At 35.6% G+C, this 17428-nt stretch overlaps 1 pseudogene; it reads right to left on the reverse strand.

The window, feature by feature from the left end:
• Positions 1–16333: 16333 nt before the first annotated feature.
• Positions 16334–17158, reverse strand: LOC120207657 (annotated as a pseudogene).
• Between the last annotated feature and the right edge of the window lie 270 nt (positions 17159–17428).

The following is a 17428-nucleotide window of genomic DNA, read 5'->3' on the forward strand; positions in this document are numbered from 1 at the left end:
TATGCTAAAATTTTGGAAACATTCAAGATCTTCTAGGCATAGGCTCACCTTAGCGCTCTAGAATTAATTATTGTAGGAACCATCGTGCTAATGATGGTTAGAGACATTTGTACTTTGTTTCTTGATTTGTATCTTTTCTACGATTGCCATGACTTTGTAAAATACCAAATTTTCATAAATAAACTTTTTTTCTCTTCGTTTTGAGCCTTTCTTTGTTTTCAAGGATCTTATGAGTGAGTTCACATGGTACATACATAAAAACATAAGATTTCTTGGCATTACATTGAGCTAATCTTCTAAGTGTAGGGGATTTGAAGTATGTTCATGATCTTGAAACTCGTGTTTATTGATATATAGTGACTGTTGAGCTTATAAAAAGAAAAAGTTTTGAAAGCCCGAGATTTAAAGTATAGTCTAAAAAGCTGACATTTCAATTCTCCCCGAAGAAAGTTTTATGGAATTTTTTCTATTTGTGGAAAGCCTGAGAATCTCTGTAAAAAAAAAGAAAAAAAAGAATCCAAAGTGAAAACCTGAAAGGGCGCTTTGAGAAACGTGAATCTAAAGTGAAAACCGAAAGAGTGCTTTAGAATGATTGAGGAAAGAACCCAAAGGGAAGGCATAAAAAGGGTTTGATCTTGAATATGTGATGAAGTCATAAAATAAAGGTCATGATATAAAACCCTAAATAATCGTGGTGATAAAGATTAAGTAAAGAAGAAATAAGGAGGAATAGTCTTCCAATATGACAGAAATAGTTGTCCTGATATAATTGACGTCATGCATTCATATTTAGGCATTTAGGAGTAGGCATGTTCATTCAAACATTTCATATTTTTTATATGAATAACAGGCTTTCAAAGAAGACATTACCTAGAAAAAGTTAGAGTTCAACAAGGAACTCAATTCCTTTGAATCGTTACATTAACTAGAAATTTTTTCAAAGTCAGAGAAATTCATACAGGAGAACTAATCTGATTTTGACATCAACTTTCGGCGCTTGCACCATCACAATAGGAGTTGGATCAGTGTCATTTAATCATCCATCAAAAAAGGAGGTGGATCAACATATCCACTCTGCTCGTCCAGCACAGTAGTAGTTAGATCAACGTAATCCTTTATTCATCCATCATTGAAGGGGGTGAATCAACATTGTTGTTTAACTTGTCTATCGAAGAAAGGTTTGGATGAATATAGTCATTTTGCTTGATTATATCACAGTAAGAGGTAGATCATCGTCAATTGTTTGCTCGTTTGCATCACAGAATGAGGTGTAACGGCATTACCTTTGTGCTTGGTTCCATCATAGTAGGAGTTGGATCATCATCATTTTTCTCAACTCCATCATAGTAGGAGGTGGGTCAATATTGACATTTTTTTCGATTCATCACAGCAAGAGATGGATCAACATGTTCATTTTACTCGATTCTATAATAGTAGCAGGTATATCAACATACCTATCACATTAGATTCTTTAACAATAGGAAGTAGATCGGAGTCAACCTTTGTTCGTTTACAACACAGAATGAGTGGAATTGCATAATCCTTGCACTTTATTCCATCATATAAGGAGTTGGATTAGTACTCTATTTTTCTTGACTCCATCACAGAATGAGGTATGTCAGCATCACCATTTGTCCAATACCATCGTAGCAAAAGGTGGGTCGATATTATAATTTCGTTCGATTTCATCACAGAATGAGGTGAATCAGCTTGTTCAACCTTATTTTGATTTTTATGGAAGAATGGACAGTTCATATAAGATATCTCATCTAATTCTGTCCAAGATAAATGAAGAATGAGAAGAGTTTATAGAAGGGTTTGTTCAGAGTTCAGAGTTGACTGCTATTAGAGTTTGAAAGGTTTATGTGGAAAAAAAACTTTCAACTTGGTGATAATGGTTGACCGGATAAAATTGATGTTTTTTTCTTTATTTCATTCTTATTTCATAGCAATGAGTAAATAAGGGCAGCTGTCATCACCCATTTTATCCAGGTGGTGGTAGCATCTTTTTAAAATAGGCCTTATGGTTTTACAAATAAATATATAACATATAATTTTAAATATAATTTTTGATTAAATATAATATTAGTATTAGCATATTGTTTTTGTAAATACATAGTGATATATAGTTTTTGTATTAAATGTATAGTTTGTTTCATTAGTATTATGTATTAAATACATGTTATATGATATAAAATTTTCATATTACATAATACTGATGTACATATTAGTTAATATGTTTTGTATTAATTTGTTGTGCATGTAGTATTCTTATTAGTTACAATATAGCTTACATGTTATAATATAATATACTAATATAATAAGGTCTACTATATTAGCCTATTTTCATTTTACAAATAATAAACCCAATATTATAAATAAAGGAGCCCTTTTTATTTCATATGTTAGATCCATTACAATTTTATTCCATAAGCCCAAATACAAGCCCACTTTACTTTAAAAATATGGAAACCCTAATTTTGCTCTAGCGTTACCGCCCATTACTTGTGATTTGGAGGGATTTTTTTTACTTTTTCATGCCTTGGAAAGATACATGGTGGGTCTCATCTCTTTAATGCATTACAAGTTTTTATATTTTGCCAACTTGGCAATCCAAGTGAAAGAAACAAAAATCAATTTGGACCATTGATCAAGACTTCATCCAACGGCCATGAGAATACCATGTCATCATCGGAAAGCCTTCATCGCTGCCAGAACATTAGCGGCGTGTGGCCGAAGCATCATCACCATCGGCTCGTGATGTTCAAGTGCCACATTATCATCCTCCATACTCTGATTATCGTCATTTTGAACCGAAAAAATCATTAGAAATCACAAAAAAAAAATTGGTAAAGCGGGAAGGAAGCTTCTAGCATCTCAAGAATGAAGTTTGTTGGAAAACATGGTTGTAACAAACTTTAAATGAGATTATTAACAAACCAAGGTCATTTGTTAGAGTAAAGGAGCACTAATCACACCATAATCATCATGGGTTAATAAAGTATCAACTATACTCAAAGAAATGAGGAAAAACAAGTGAATAGTGAAGAATATGCCCTCGTTGGAATCTCATCGGAGTGTCGTCAAAAGTTCAAGATTTGCTTAAAGGCTTGCATCGAATGTGAGCTTTCTTTATTGTTTTTCTTATTTATGTATTTCGAGAAAAGGGGCTATCGTCATATTTCGTTGGCCGACGATCAAGGGTTGGCGGTCGTGGTGATCGGTGATTGGCGATGGATCGTCAAAATGGTGGCTGAAGTTTGTGTCGTTTGGTTTGGGGTAGCCTAGGTGGGAGTAGGGTTGTAAGTGAGACGAGACAGATCGTGAGCTACTCGAGATCGACTCGATTTAGGCTCAATAAATACTCGGATCGAATGGATCTGACTTGAGCTCGACTCGAGTTCTTAACGAGCCAAAATGAGCTACTCGATATTCGACTCGAAAAGCTCGTGAGCAGCTTGAAAATATAATATATTAAGATTTTAAAAATAAATTATTAATAATATTAATATTTATGTATTAACGTTTTTTAAAATACAGTAAGATTTTTATGTATTTAAGGTTCATGTTCGAGTTTGAGTTTGAAGCTTCGATCGAAGTTTAAGTTTAAGAATTTTTTTTTTCATTTCGACCTGCTCACGAGCTTCAGTTCAGGATTTCGAGTTCGAGTCGAGCTTGAAAATTTTAAGCTCGCGAGTTTTCGAGTCGAGTCAAGCTCTATTTCAGAGTTTTTGAGTCGAGTCGAGCTCAGCAATACTCGAGCTCGACTCGGCTCGTTTACACCCCTAGGTGGGAGGAGCCTGGGTTTAGTTCTCATGAGCTAAGGGTTTAGTTTTATGTTTTGATGAAGAATGCTTTAGGATCTTGAAAGTGTTTTTTTGGGTATGGGTCGTTTAGATCTTGAAAAACAACTTCGGGATAAAGTTTTGATTTTATGGAGATCAAAAGAGGTGAATGATAAAGAACAAGTTTGTGTTCTTAGAAATTTTTGGGTGTTTGATCTTAAAGAAACATGTTTTGGAGATATTTGGGTGTTTGTTTGGGATCAAATAAGGTTTTTTAGATGAACAAGGTTGAATATATGATGAATAAAGAAGAACATGGGATGAGCATGGGGGAGAGAGAAATTTCGGTTGAGAGTGTTTCGGAGGGGAAGAGAATTTTTTTGGGTGAAAATGAAGCTTGTCCTAAAATTTTGGCTTTTATATTATAAAGAAATTTTGTGGAAATTACTTCATAAACTCCTACTATACTCGTGTTTTGGTTAGGAGATGTGGCATTTCATCTCTTTTATTTTGGTCACCATCAAACTTAGTTCAAGAGCTTTATATTTTTGTTAAATTCTATTCAGTCCAAATTATGTTCCATGAGCTTTTAAATGTGTTTATTTCTTGCATGTATGCATCGATTTTTCAATTCTTTCATTTTAATCATGTTTGTAATTCTAAATTAAAGCCTTTAAATTTTTAAGGTTTTTCATTTAGGTCACTTATTAGGATTTAATTTGAGGCTTAGGACTTAAGTTCTTTTAATTAGTTATTTAGGCTAAATAGATTAGAAATAAACCTTTAAGTTTAGTTTCTTCTAGAAATTTTAGAAACTCATTTTAAACTCTTAATTGAGATTAATTAAAATATATTTGTTTGTTTTTTGATATTGGAAAGAGCGCTCCTAACATATTAGGAAGTTTAATTTTAATATTAGTAAATAAATAAATATTTTTCAAGTGGTCATTTAAAATTAAATTAGGTTTTATTAATTAATAAATACATATTAATTCCTTCTTCCTCAATAACCAGATTAATTGTTTAAGCCCTAGTTTTTTATTATTCTTTTTTTTAAATAATGACATTTTTAACAATTTTTTTTTCAATCATAAGGAATGATTCCCTAAACACAATTAGGGATTTACTTTCATCAATAATTAGAAATAATGATAGACATTTTAGTTTTTTAATTTCTTAGAAAATCGAAGAACCTTCTAATATTCTTATTAAAACACAATAAATAATTCTGTTAACACAACTAGGGTGTTACTTTCTTATTTAATTAGAAATAAATAATAATGATTTTTTCCTAATTGTTTTTAAATATTTTAAGGATTAAGGGATTATAATTCAAATTCTTAAATTTCTAATAATTGGTGCAACAGTATAATTGACAGTACCGATTTTGGGCCTACGTGGGGTGCTAATCCTTCCCCAAGCGTAATTGACTCCCAGACCCACAATCTCTCAAAATGAAGACCACTCGCTTCTTTTTAAATTTTTTATTAAATTATTTAAAAGGACGATTTCTTGGGTTTTCGACCTACCTAATCCCAAAGGCCGATGGCGACTCTAACATTTTCCAAACATTTTTTTAATTTTCGTCAAACACGCGACTTCCAAATCCTCGCTGAGTAAAAAAGTTGTCATGATAGTTGATATTTCCGAAGACACCTATCTTTATGTTTTTCGACGTCTTGAGTCTGTTGGTCAAATTATGATCAGAAAGCCCTGTTTTGCGTCATTTATCATTTAAAGTGTTAATAATGTCAGTTAAATTGTGGGATTTTATACTCACCTTTGAGTGTTATTTTTTAAGGTACTCTTGTGTCTTCAGGCCGCTCTTCTATAGACCTTGGTCACTCTCGTCCTACTAAGTTTGATTTCTCTCGCTCGTCTCTAGATCAGTGTAAGTATTATTTAGTGACTTTATATACTATTTCTGTTTAGGATTATGGTTTATGTACTCATAGAACGATATTGTTTTTACGTCTCCACTTCATAGGACTTAGTACAGCTGACCGTAGGGAGCGTAAAGCTTAGCTGATATTATTAGCTTCTATAGGTGTGCTATTTGGACATGTTCCATATTCACGTTGTATTACGTTATCATGTTGTATGTTATGTTTAAAAGTATGTTCATCATGATTATAATTATCTGAGACATAATTGATTTCTAAATAATGTTGCATCACTCGTGATCTACATATTAATGCATTTCTGATTCTGCATGGGACTTTGTTTCCTGTCCTTTTTCTATTTGGGATCTTCTTCGGAGGGCTATATTTCTATTCAGATTTTATGTTACATTTAAATTATGCTGAATTGTACATAACATGTTAATTGACTTTAGAGGACGCACTGAGCTTTATATCTCACTTCCTAGTTTCTACCTTTTCAGATTACTCAGAATTTAGGATTTACGACCAAGGCTTGGAGGATCATTAGTAGCTGTTATCTTTCGGACATAGTATGCATGTTTTTTTTCCAGACTTTATATATGTTATTTGTTTTTCGATGATTTTATATATTTTTATTGGATTTGGAATATTAAATTACTTGATTGGTTTTTTATTTTGAACTTGTGGTATATTTTATATATATAATGCACTCCTAGATTTTGATGGTTTAGGGATGCATGTTAGAACATGAGATTTCCTGATTTTTATAATCCAAGCATTTTTGTGGTCTCTGAGATTTGGTTTAACGTTTAGGATAGGTCTAGGGGGTTACACGAGGTTTCCCCAAACCCGAACGTTCCAACATCAGAGAATGGCGCTGGCATTTTGAGCTATCGACCTTATCAAAGTGGTTGTTTTCCTCTACTCCCGTCATAATAACATCATCAGATTTCTTTCGAGCCACCTCATTGATCTGCTCCACAAACGATTTTGAATGATCCACAATATGCTTGCTCGAGGAAAGTGACTTTCTTCCCCAAACCTCCTCTAATCACGACATTTAGCTCCATCCTGACTTTTCCCCACCACTTCCGCCAGTTGTACCAGTAGAAAATGGCATGCTTGCCTCATCATTATCACGAAGCCAAGGACTCCTAGAAACTCTCCTTTGTCGATGGGATGCTTGAGAGATACATCCCACTGAAAGATGTTATCCTTCTTTTCTTGCAGAATTTGGATTGGGAAAAAGCCCTCACCATGCCCTAGCTTGCCACATAAAAAACAGAAAAGGCGTAACTTCTCATATTGAAATAAGGCATAAGCATGCTTACCCTTGGTAGTGCCAACTTCTTTTTCCTTTTTAACGGATATCGTATATCAATTCTGACACCAACCTGAATACATGGCCTATACCCCAAAGAAATAGTTGAGGCATCATACGATAAAAACTTACCAACGAAATTCCCTAATTATCTCGCTAATGCCTCCGACACATAACCCAGCAGTAAGTCTTTTATTAAGACCCAAAAATCCACAGTATATAGTGGGACTAACATTGGATCCTCTCATACCTACAACCTGTGAAAAACCAAAAGATGTGAATTAAAATACCAAGGATCGTTCATCTCAATCCGTTCAGCATCAATCGCATGAAAAAGACAAAATATATACCGTCCCTCCTCCAAATTTGTAATAGAAATACCCCATATGGGATTGTTGAGAATTAAGCAATGCCAGCTGGAAATCTTGCCAGCTGGATCTGTTAGTTGCTGGTTTTGATAACTGATTCTGTTTTGATTAGTTAGGTGGTTAAGCCAACTGTCCGTTAATGAGTTAAACTTTCAGTGTTAACTCGTGAAAAGAGCAATCAACTTGGCTTTATTAACAGGTCATTTGACCGAGGGCTAAAGATAAGCTTTTAGCCTACATTCTATTTTCTTAATGCTTTAATTCCATTCTTTTTTAGAATATTGTTCATTTAGTTTCAACATGGTATCAGATGTCTAGCGATCCAATTGCCAGTGGTTCTACGGTGATCTGTCTTTGATGATTCTGTCTTCTGCTCATCATGCTGAATCATTTGCTGCGGTTGAAGCTACATCAGAAGGAAGTAGCGCTGTTGAAACCAATAATAGGATGGTGGAGATGCCATTCATGAACAAGTATGTTAATGTTCGCCTAGATGACAACAACTTCCTTCTTTGGAAGCAACAAGTTCTCCTTATGATTAAAGGACACGAGTTGGAACATCTGCTGGATGAATCACTGTCGATTCCTCTTCAAACTGTTGTCGATGAATCTGGTGAATTAATAGTGAATCCGGCGTTTCGGCATCACAAAAAATAGGATAGTTCATTGGCATCCTAGCTTCTTTCAACAATCAGTCCTTCCATTCTTCCTCAGCTTGTAGGAGCACATACCTCTGCTAAGATCTGGAATATAGTTCTTAGCATGTTCTCGAAGCTCTCCACTACAAAGATTATGAGCCTCCATGGAAGACTCAAGTCTCTTAAAAAAAGAGACCTATCTGTGCACGAATTTTCCATACAAATCAAGGAGATTTGTGACTTGCTTGCGACGAGTGGAAGCCCGGTTTCTAAGATCGATCAAAGTGTTACGTTGCTCAATAGATTACTAGGTGATTTTGAATCGTTTGTTGCTGCCATAACAGTGAGTCGTGAACCTTATACCTTTAACACTGTAACTTCAATTCTCATTGATGCTAAATCGAGGATTGGTGACCTTATGAAGTCGTCGGTCAGCATAAACTTGACCAGACATAACAATTACAATGGAGGAAATACTAATGGTAATCATGACAGGTATTACACTAATAATAGATCGAATGATACTCGAGAAAAAACTCAGAACATGAATAAGTATAAGGGTAGACCTAGACATAAATGTCAATTATGTGGGAAGATTGGTCATTTAGTGGATAGGTGTTGGCATCGCTTCGATGAGAACTTTAAAGGAGTAGCCTCCAGGCAGTCCAGAGATACCAAAGAGATGTAGGCTAACGTATGTAAATATGATGCTAATGATTCGTCTTATAATCCATTTGTTCACACAGCTGCAGGTGGTGAGGTGTTTACTGAAGATGCCACTACTGACACTGTGTAAATTAACTCTCTCATTGCTAAAGGAGTATTGTCTGCTGCTGATAAGTGGTATCCCGACTCAGGTGCTACTCACTATGTGAGCAACGACAAAGTTGCTGCATCTTTGGGTCGACCATACTCAGGAAAAGGTAAGGTTTACCTTGGTGATGGTTCCACTTTACCCATCTCAAATATAAGTAATGTGCCATTGACTGCCAATACATACGACTTACAGTTAAATAATGTCTTGTGCGTCCCAAAGATAACTAGGAATTTGTTGTCTGTTTCTAAACTTACACAAGACAACAATGTATATCTTGAGTTTCACTCGAACAAGTGTTTTGTGAAGAATGAAGGAACTGGCCGAATCCAGTTGGAAGGAAAACTGGAAAATGGGTTGTATTGTTTTAATAAAATTGCTCGAATGGATGGCATGCTTCATCAGGTTACTACTTCTGCTGAAGAAAAAGATGTTAAGTCCAATAAAAGTTTTTGGTTATGGCATCAACGGTTGGGACACCCTGCATCAAAGATCCTATCCTCTCTCTTTCATGTTAAGAATGTTGTTAATAATAACAATGAAATATGTGTTGAATGTCAGTTAGGAAACAGTCACAGGCATCTTTTCTTGCAATCTGATACACTCTATAGTCGCTTGTTTGAGATGGTAGAAACTGATGTATGGGGTCCAGCACTGATTAAGTCTGGTGGCTGGTAATATTACGTTTCGTTTATAGATATGTACAACAGGAGTGTCTGGGTATACTTGATGCTTAATAAATCAGATATCACTCAAGCATTCAATTTGTTTCATGTTCTTGTTAAAAATCAGTTTAAAACAAATATTGTTGCTTTACAAACTGATGGTGGAGGTGAGTATCGAGGTTTAGATCGTTCTCTTGCAGTTGCAGGAATCAAACACAGGGTTACTTATCCACATACCTCGCAACAGAATGGTGTAGTTGAGCGTAAACACCGACACATCATTGATATAACCTTAACACTTCTAGCTCAGTCAGCGGTTCCCTTTAAATATTGATCGTATGATGTTATTACTGCAGTTTACCTAATCAATAGGTTACCTGCAGATCTTCTTGGAGGAATCTCACCATTTGAGAAGTTGTATGGTAAGAAACCCGATTATCAGTTTCTTAGAGTCTTTGGCTATCAATGCTTCCCATGTCTTCGACCTTTCAATCGACACAAGTTTGACTTCAGGTCCAAGCAGTATGTATTTCTTGGCTACTCTCCACAACACCATGGATATCAATGCCTTGATGAATCAGGTCGTGTGTATGTTTCTCGACACGTGGTGTTTAATGAAGATGTGTTTCCATGTGTGTCTCAGCGTGTTCGTATTAATCAACGTAGTAAGCAAGATGACTGGGTTGTTCCGTTTCCCTGCAAGGAGCTCAGCTTGACCGATCATGAGGATACTGGGTGCGATATTCCAGTTAATTTACACTGTGGCAGACTCGTCTCATACTCTGGTGAAAGTGTTAGTCACCATGATAGAACTCACGCAATGGAGGACGAGCCAAATGATGTGTCTAGAGCTGCTTCTCAACCAGAGGCTACTCACATTGAGTCTATTCATTCGGGTACTGCTCCAAATGATGAACAAAATGGTCCAGCAAGTGTTCAGGAGTCGGTTCTTCGAGCAAGATGGTGTCTGATAATCAGCACACCACAAATAGGCACCACATGGTTACTCGCAGTAAAGCAGGAATTTTTAAACCTGAGGTCTATAATGCTTTGTTTAATGAGACTCCTCTAAATGTGCAGGATGCTCTACAACATAAACATTGGCGTGCTGCGGTAGAAATGGAATTCAAGGAGTTGAATGATAATAACACGTGGAAGTTGTTCCTCTGCTAGCTGATCGAAAGGCCATTGGGTGTAAGTGGTTGTTACGTATTAAATACAACTCGGATGGTTCTATTAATAGATTCAAAGTAAGGCTTGTCACAAAAGGATATTCTCAGGTACTAGGGTGTGATTTTGTTGACACCTTTAGTCCTGTGGTACGTTTTTTCACGATAAATGTGTTACTATCTGTTGCTGCTTCACGTGGATGGCAAGTATACCAAGTATATGTTAATAATGCTTTCCTTAAAGGTGATCTATAGGAGGAAGTATACATGACTCAACCAGAAGGGTTTGAGCAGACTGGAGATCGTGGACAAAACCTTGTGTGCAAGCTTCAAAAAGCTCTTTATGGACTTAGACAAGCCCCTCGCAATTGGTTTCATAAGCTCCAACAATGCTTGTGTGACATGGGGTTTCGGCCTTCTAGAGCTGATAGCTCTTTGTTCATTCATGGCACGTCTCATGATACCACATATGTTGTTGTGTATGTTGATGACATCCTTGTAACAGGATCTTCTGAAAAACGTATTAACGAGGTTAAGAAGCAACTTCATGACAGGTTCTCGTTAAAGGATCTCGCGCTTATTCACTATTTTCTGGGCATTGAAGCTGTTCATACAACAACTGGAATGTTTTTGAATCAAAAGAAGTATGTGGAAGAGCTGTTAACCAAGTTTAATGTTCATGCTAAACCAGTGGACACACCCTTACCTATTACTCCTAAGTTGAGTCCAGAGAATGCAGGAGCTCCAGTAAATGCTCAACAGTATCGAAGTGTTGTTGGTGCGCTATTGTATGTGTGTCATACTAGACCAGATATTGATTTTGCTGTTCATAAGATAGCTCAGTTTATGCAGTCCCCTTGTGAAGCTCATTGGACAGAAGTTAAACGCATTCTACGTTACTTAAAAGGTACAATGGATTATGGGTTATGGTTGAACAAGGGTCAAGGGCAACTTCAACTTAAGGCGTTTACAAATGCAGATTGGGGCAGTGACCCGATGATAGACGATCGGTTTTCGGGTATTGTGTTTACCTAGGAAGTCATCTGTTGTCGTGGAGCTCACGCAAACAAATGTCGGTATCTCGATCAACGGCAGAGGCAGAATATAGAAGCCTTGCTGACACAACGGCTGAGGTTCTTTGGGTTAAAGCAGTTCTAGATGACATGAATGTTGAATTGTCTCAAACTCCGGTTATATGGTGTGATAATACCAACACGGTTGCCATGGCTGCTAACCCAGTTTTGCATGCCAAAGTTAAACATGTGGACTTAGATGCTCATTTTGTTAGGGAAAAAAGTCATGGACAAGCAACTAATAGTCAATTATGTTCCTGCAAATTGCCAAATTGCAGATGTGTTAACGAAGCCGTTGGTTACAACCCGATTTCAGGAATTAAGCCAAAAGCTCAATGTGGTCTCGCTGCAAAGGCTTCAGCTGCACAAGAACTAAGTTTCTTTTCTTTTAGAAACTGAAAAAAATAGGGTGAATGTTGAGAATTAAGCAATGATAGCTGGAAATCTTGCCAGCTGGATATGTTAGCTGCTGGTTTTGATAACTGATTCTGTTTTGATTAGTTAGGTGGTTAAGCCAGTTGTCCGTTAATGAGTTAAACTTTCAGTGTTAACTCGTGGAATGAGCAATCAGCTTGGCTATATTAACAGGTCATTTGACCAAGGGCTAAAGATAAGCTTTTAGCCTACATTCTGTTTTCTCAATGTTTTAATTCCATTCTTTTTTAGAATATTGTTCGTTGATCTGTTAGCTGCTGGTTTTGATAACTGATTCTGTTTTGATTAGTTAGGTGGTTAAGCCAGCTGTCCGTTAATGAGTTAAACTTTCAGTGTTAACTCATGAAAGGAGCAATCAGCTTGACTATATTAACAGGTCATTTGACCAAGGCTAAAGATAAGGTTTTAGCCTACATTCTGTTTTCTCAATGCTTTAATTCCATTCTTTTTTAGAATTTTGTCCATTTAGTTTCAACAGGAATGCCACACCTTAGCCAATGTGTTTTTCATCGCTTGTGAGTTTATCATGTTAGATGTGTGAAAAAAGCCAACAAATCAATTATTAAAGGATATGGCAGTATCCCTTTCAGAAACATCAAGCGGCAGTGCCTCTTCTTCCTCTTCCTCCAATCTTAACTCTTCTAATTGTTGCTCAACATCCCCATGACTACCTGACAAGCAGTGCACTGAATTAGAAAAGAAACACCAAACCAAACAGAAAAGAAAAAACCAACTAAAAGAGCAGAACTCTTGAAATTACCATACGGCAGAGAGTAAAGGGCAAAATCCTATAAATTTTTATCGAAAGTAATTTTAACTATAATTATCTATTAAAATGTGTATATCAATATATGATTTCATGAAGTAACTTTAAATTTATAATATGTTTTTTTAGAAATGATGCTTTGAAATTTTCTTTAAAAATGAAATAAAATTATATCGGAAAATGTTGAGCAAATTTGTAGGAATTTATCTTTGCTTATAGAATAAAGTATAAGGTTAAAAGTGTTTAAATAGTATGTGGGATTGTTAATCTTTCGAAATTTTAATTTCCTCTAATGCTCTTTTTCTTTTTATTTGAAAATATTTTTGTAACACTCCAAAATTTTATTATTCAAATTGTACCTAATTGGTTACGAGAGAGGCCAAATTGTCTGAGAGTCCTTCGGATGTTTAACTGAATTCTACATCTGAGATAAGTGTTGTTCTAACATTAGTGACAAATAAATATCAAATTATCGAAAATTTTCATATCTTACAAAGGATAACAGTTCTTGGAACATTGATATCCTCACCACTATTATGCAACCTGCCGCTATCCCTCATATTTTATCTGTTAAATGTCCAAACCCTTCTGACGTTGATGATATCTGCTACTGGATATGGAGTCCCCAACACAATTTTGCAGTCAATTCAGCATACAAGACCCTTGTTATCCATCAATGCAGGGAACCAGATCCGATATGGAACCTTTATTGGCATCTTCCTATCCCCCAGAGTATTGGAGTTTTTTTCTGGGATGCTTCGTAGGAAAAAATTATGAAAAACCTTGGGCGATTCAAACGCTCTCTTACGAGTGATCCTACTTGCAACCTTCGTGGCTTATGCCACGAGTCAACTATACACGTCCTTCGCGACGACCCGCATGCCACGGCTACCTGGCAGCATTTTAATTCAGATGCGGCCCCTCCAGAATTTTGGTCTTCATATATTCGGGAATGTCTGAAAACAAATATTGGTTCCCACCATATGCATCGTCCAATGAATGGTAACTCCCCTGTACCTTGGAATCTTCTCTTGCTTCCTTGATCTGGCAAATCAGAAAATGTCGCAATGACTTGGTCTTCAGTTCTGCAACTTCTATCATCAAGTAAAGTGCTCTATAGGCTATCCATTTCCATCAAACAGTCTCCCTCCAAGCACTACTTATAGGCATCAGCGCCCCCACCAAGCTCAATGGCCAAACCCATCGCAAGGCTAGATTGCTTTTAACATTTATGGAGCGGTGCATCCTATTTCTGGTCAAAGCTTTATAAGAGAGTTATTCCGAGATGAGGAAGGCTCTTAGATCACAGGGTTTTCTCGATCCATTGGTATTACAGATCTGCTGCAAGCTGAACTCTGGTCTATCTATAAAGGTTTGAATATCGGTTGGTCTATCCATTAGTTTATTTATCTCTTTCAATTAAAAAATAAGCAAAGAGGAATGCCTTCTTCATCTTCTCCCATGCCAAACCACAATTGAAATCAAACCCTAAATATTAAATTAGAGATTAAGTTATTCTACTCGTCCATATCACAAATTGGTTACATATTTGATAAGATTTCAACCTTAGATTTTAATTGGTCATTTTCGTTTTAATTTAAAGATTATATGAAATCCTAAAATTTAATTTAGGGATTCAGTTATCTCAAGGGCTCAAAACACTAAAATAAGTATAACATGGGAAAGATTACAAACTTTCCTATTGAATGGTGTATTTAATTTCATCATTCTTTAAAGTATAAGTGAAACTCGAAAAGAGATCACAACTAGGGGTTTATGTCAAATTTTGGATTTATGTTAGAACTGATTTTGGATGATGAAATTGTTGGTGAATATGTTTATCTCTATTTCTAGAACAAGAACTTTTGGTGAAGACACATAATTAAAGATAAAAGGCTAAAATTTCAAGAACTGCATAATTTAAGACAAAATTAAGTAAATTTGATTAAGTGAGTGTAATCACTTGAGTTTTAATTATGTTGATCATTGATACATAGGAAACATTGTATACAATTTTTATTGGATCACATAGAGAATATGTATGGCAAATCATTTTAAAGGTATCTTTAATAGGCTTTTCTAATTTATTGCTCATGTATTGTGAATGCATTGATTTCACTGATATAATGTTATCTGAGACTTATTTTAGATTATATCAAACTTATAAGGTTATAAGATAAACATTGAGCCAAGATCTCAAACATTGCTCATTGACAAGAAATGAAATGTCACGAGAATTGAAATTATGATAAATACATTATTGTAAATATCTTTTATCCATGATTATTTGAGGGTTAACCACATTGATGTACTTTCATATTATCGGCAGTGACAGAGGATTCGAGTATCAGTACGTAAACACAGTACTAATGGGCGAATATTGATCATAGTTTTATGACCATTGAAATTGCCATTTTTATTCATATTGATATTATTTTTGACATTGCTGTTGATATTGTCATTTAATATTGCAATTATTATTGCTAAATCAATATCCTAAATGGGCCCTCCAAATTGTTATAGAATTTGAAATTAGAATTATGTAAAAAAAATGTTTAGAGATGAGACTCGCATATTTTAGATTCTTTAATGTCATGTTGAGATTGAATTTGTTACATATTTCTTCTTCAAATTTTCCATTTTAAGGTTTAGGTATTGATACCTAAATAGAGGTACAAGTTCCAATTTAATTTATTTAACTTTTTAAAACATTGAAAATATAAATATCTAATTTTGGTGCCTATACCTAGGTAATGTATCGATACCCTGGAGCTAATACCAATATAAAGAAGTAATTGAAGTGTTTTATGATTCAGTCATTATCATTAATTGAATGCATGCTTTATTGTTTGATAAAAAAATGATTTTCGAATTAAATAATTTTGCCCAGCTACCTGAACGTAACATCTTCGGCTCAATGTATGACAAAATGAAATATATGATGTTACATTTATTGATATCAAAATCAAGTTAAATTGATTATGGGCCTAAATTGAAGTCTGTTGTGTTTGTAGTTGTCCATTCATGTCACTTATGAGACAAAAAATGCCAGCTGACTCTCGAAGAATCGCTGATTATGAAGCAATAAGTGATTCATCTCAAAATGAAGAGGAACACGAGACTTCAGATGATTAGAATACCCCTCATTTGCGTACAGGTATCGTGTTACCTCCTGAGAAAGCAACATTTTTATTATCAAAACATGTATGTTATGTTCGAGAAATTCATGGGCACTATTTTGCAACATAAATCCTTGTTATCTCGAGCTCTGATAGAAAATGATCTTAGTATCGAGCCTATTCATTTACAACTTGTGATGAGGACTGCTGAATATTGGTTGAATCACACTCTCCGTATATGGAGAAAGCAGCAAAGTGAGAAGGCATCCAGTTGTGGAAACGTTGGGAATAAATAGAGGACAGACAAAGCAAACATTCATTGACTTAGGAAGGCTTTAGATCCAGGAAAGTGAATCCATTCGAGTTGAATTTCCACTTCGCCACACTCGACATTTCGTAATCGGAGGACAAGGTCTTGGACGATCTTCCCTTCGTTCAAGTATATGAGACTCTCCTCAGCTAGGTAATTGGAGGCGTTTGGTTGTAATCTTGATAGCACGGTTTTACTTGGGATTTCATCCAAATTGGTATGTGTTTTCAAGGCTTCTATATATTGGCTAACCTCAAATTCAGTGTCTCCCATTTTGTCATCCTTAGTAAATGTGTCATGGTTGTACACAGTCTGGAGTCATGCACAAATAGTTAAATAAAGGAACGCTTTAAGGATCAAGTTATGGAGTATAGTAATCAAGAAACTTACCAGCCTAATTGGAATATTAGGATCTGTAATGGACAGAGTTAAATCGTCATTCCACTCGGGATTTACATCGTTCTTTACTATACGAGTCTTGAGTCTCTGCTAAAAAATGTTCACAAATGATATATATTATGATTGTTATGAAGGTGAAAATTAATATTGAAACAACAGAACAAAAAGAAGACCTGGTGGCCCATCTTAACAACAACGTAAGGGTCGCTGGTTCGGACATCCCGAACAGCAAGGTTTACACCCCGTTTGACATGAACTTGTAGCATACCCATCAAGAGTTGTCCATCAAAGATGCTGTCGTTTCGTTGCCTTCTTCTTTTGGAGAGCCTACGATCAAGTTGTGCATTGTGGCTCTTAATCTCCTCCTCCTTTGTACAGCCATCTGAAATAGCTTTCTCGTCTCTTTCTCAACCTCTATCAAAACAGATAAAAATATAAATGAAAATAATTTTAAAAGTAACAAAAGAAGATGCGGAAGAAGGGCATAAGGAGGTATTACTCATTGTGTTGCTGGGATTCACCCAATATCACTTTGTTGAGAGAAAAAGAGATACTTCTTAGGGATGTAGGTTGGAAAGAATGGAGGTTTGGACACAAATGCAGAGAAAGGGATGTAGGGTTTATATCCCACAAGCTTGACCGGGAGATGCGGTACCTGTATGCCAAATGATTGGTCGTCCGAT

The sequence above is a fragment of the Hibiscus syriacus genome, unplaced genomic scaffold, assembly GCF_006381635.1.
Source record: "Hibiscus syriacus cultivar Baekdansim isolate YM2019G1 unplaced genomic scaffold, ASM638163v2 tig00000483_pilon, whole genome shotgun sequence".
Taxonomy (NCBI): domain Eukaryota; kingdom Viridiplantae; phylum Streptophyta; class Magnoliopsida; order Malvales; family Malvaceae; genus Hibiscus; species Hibiscus syriacus.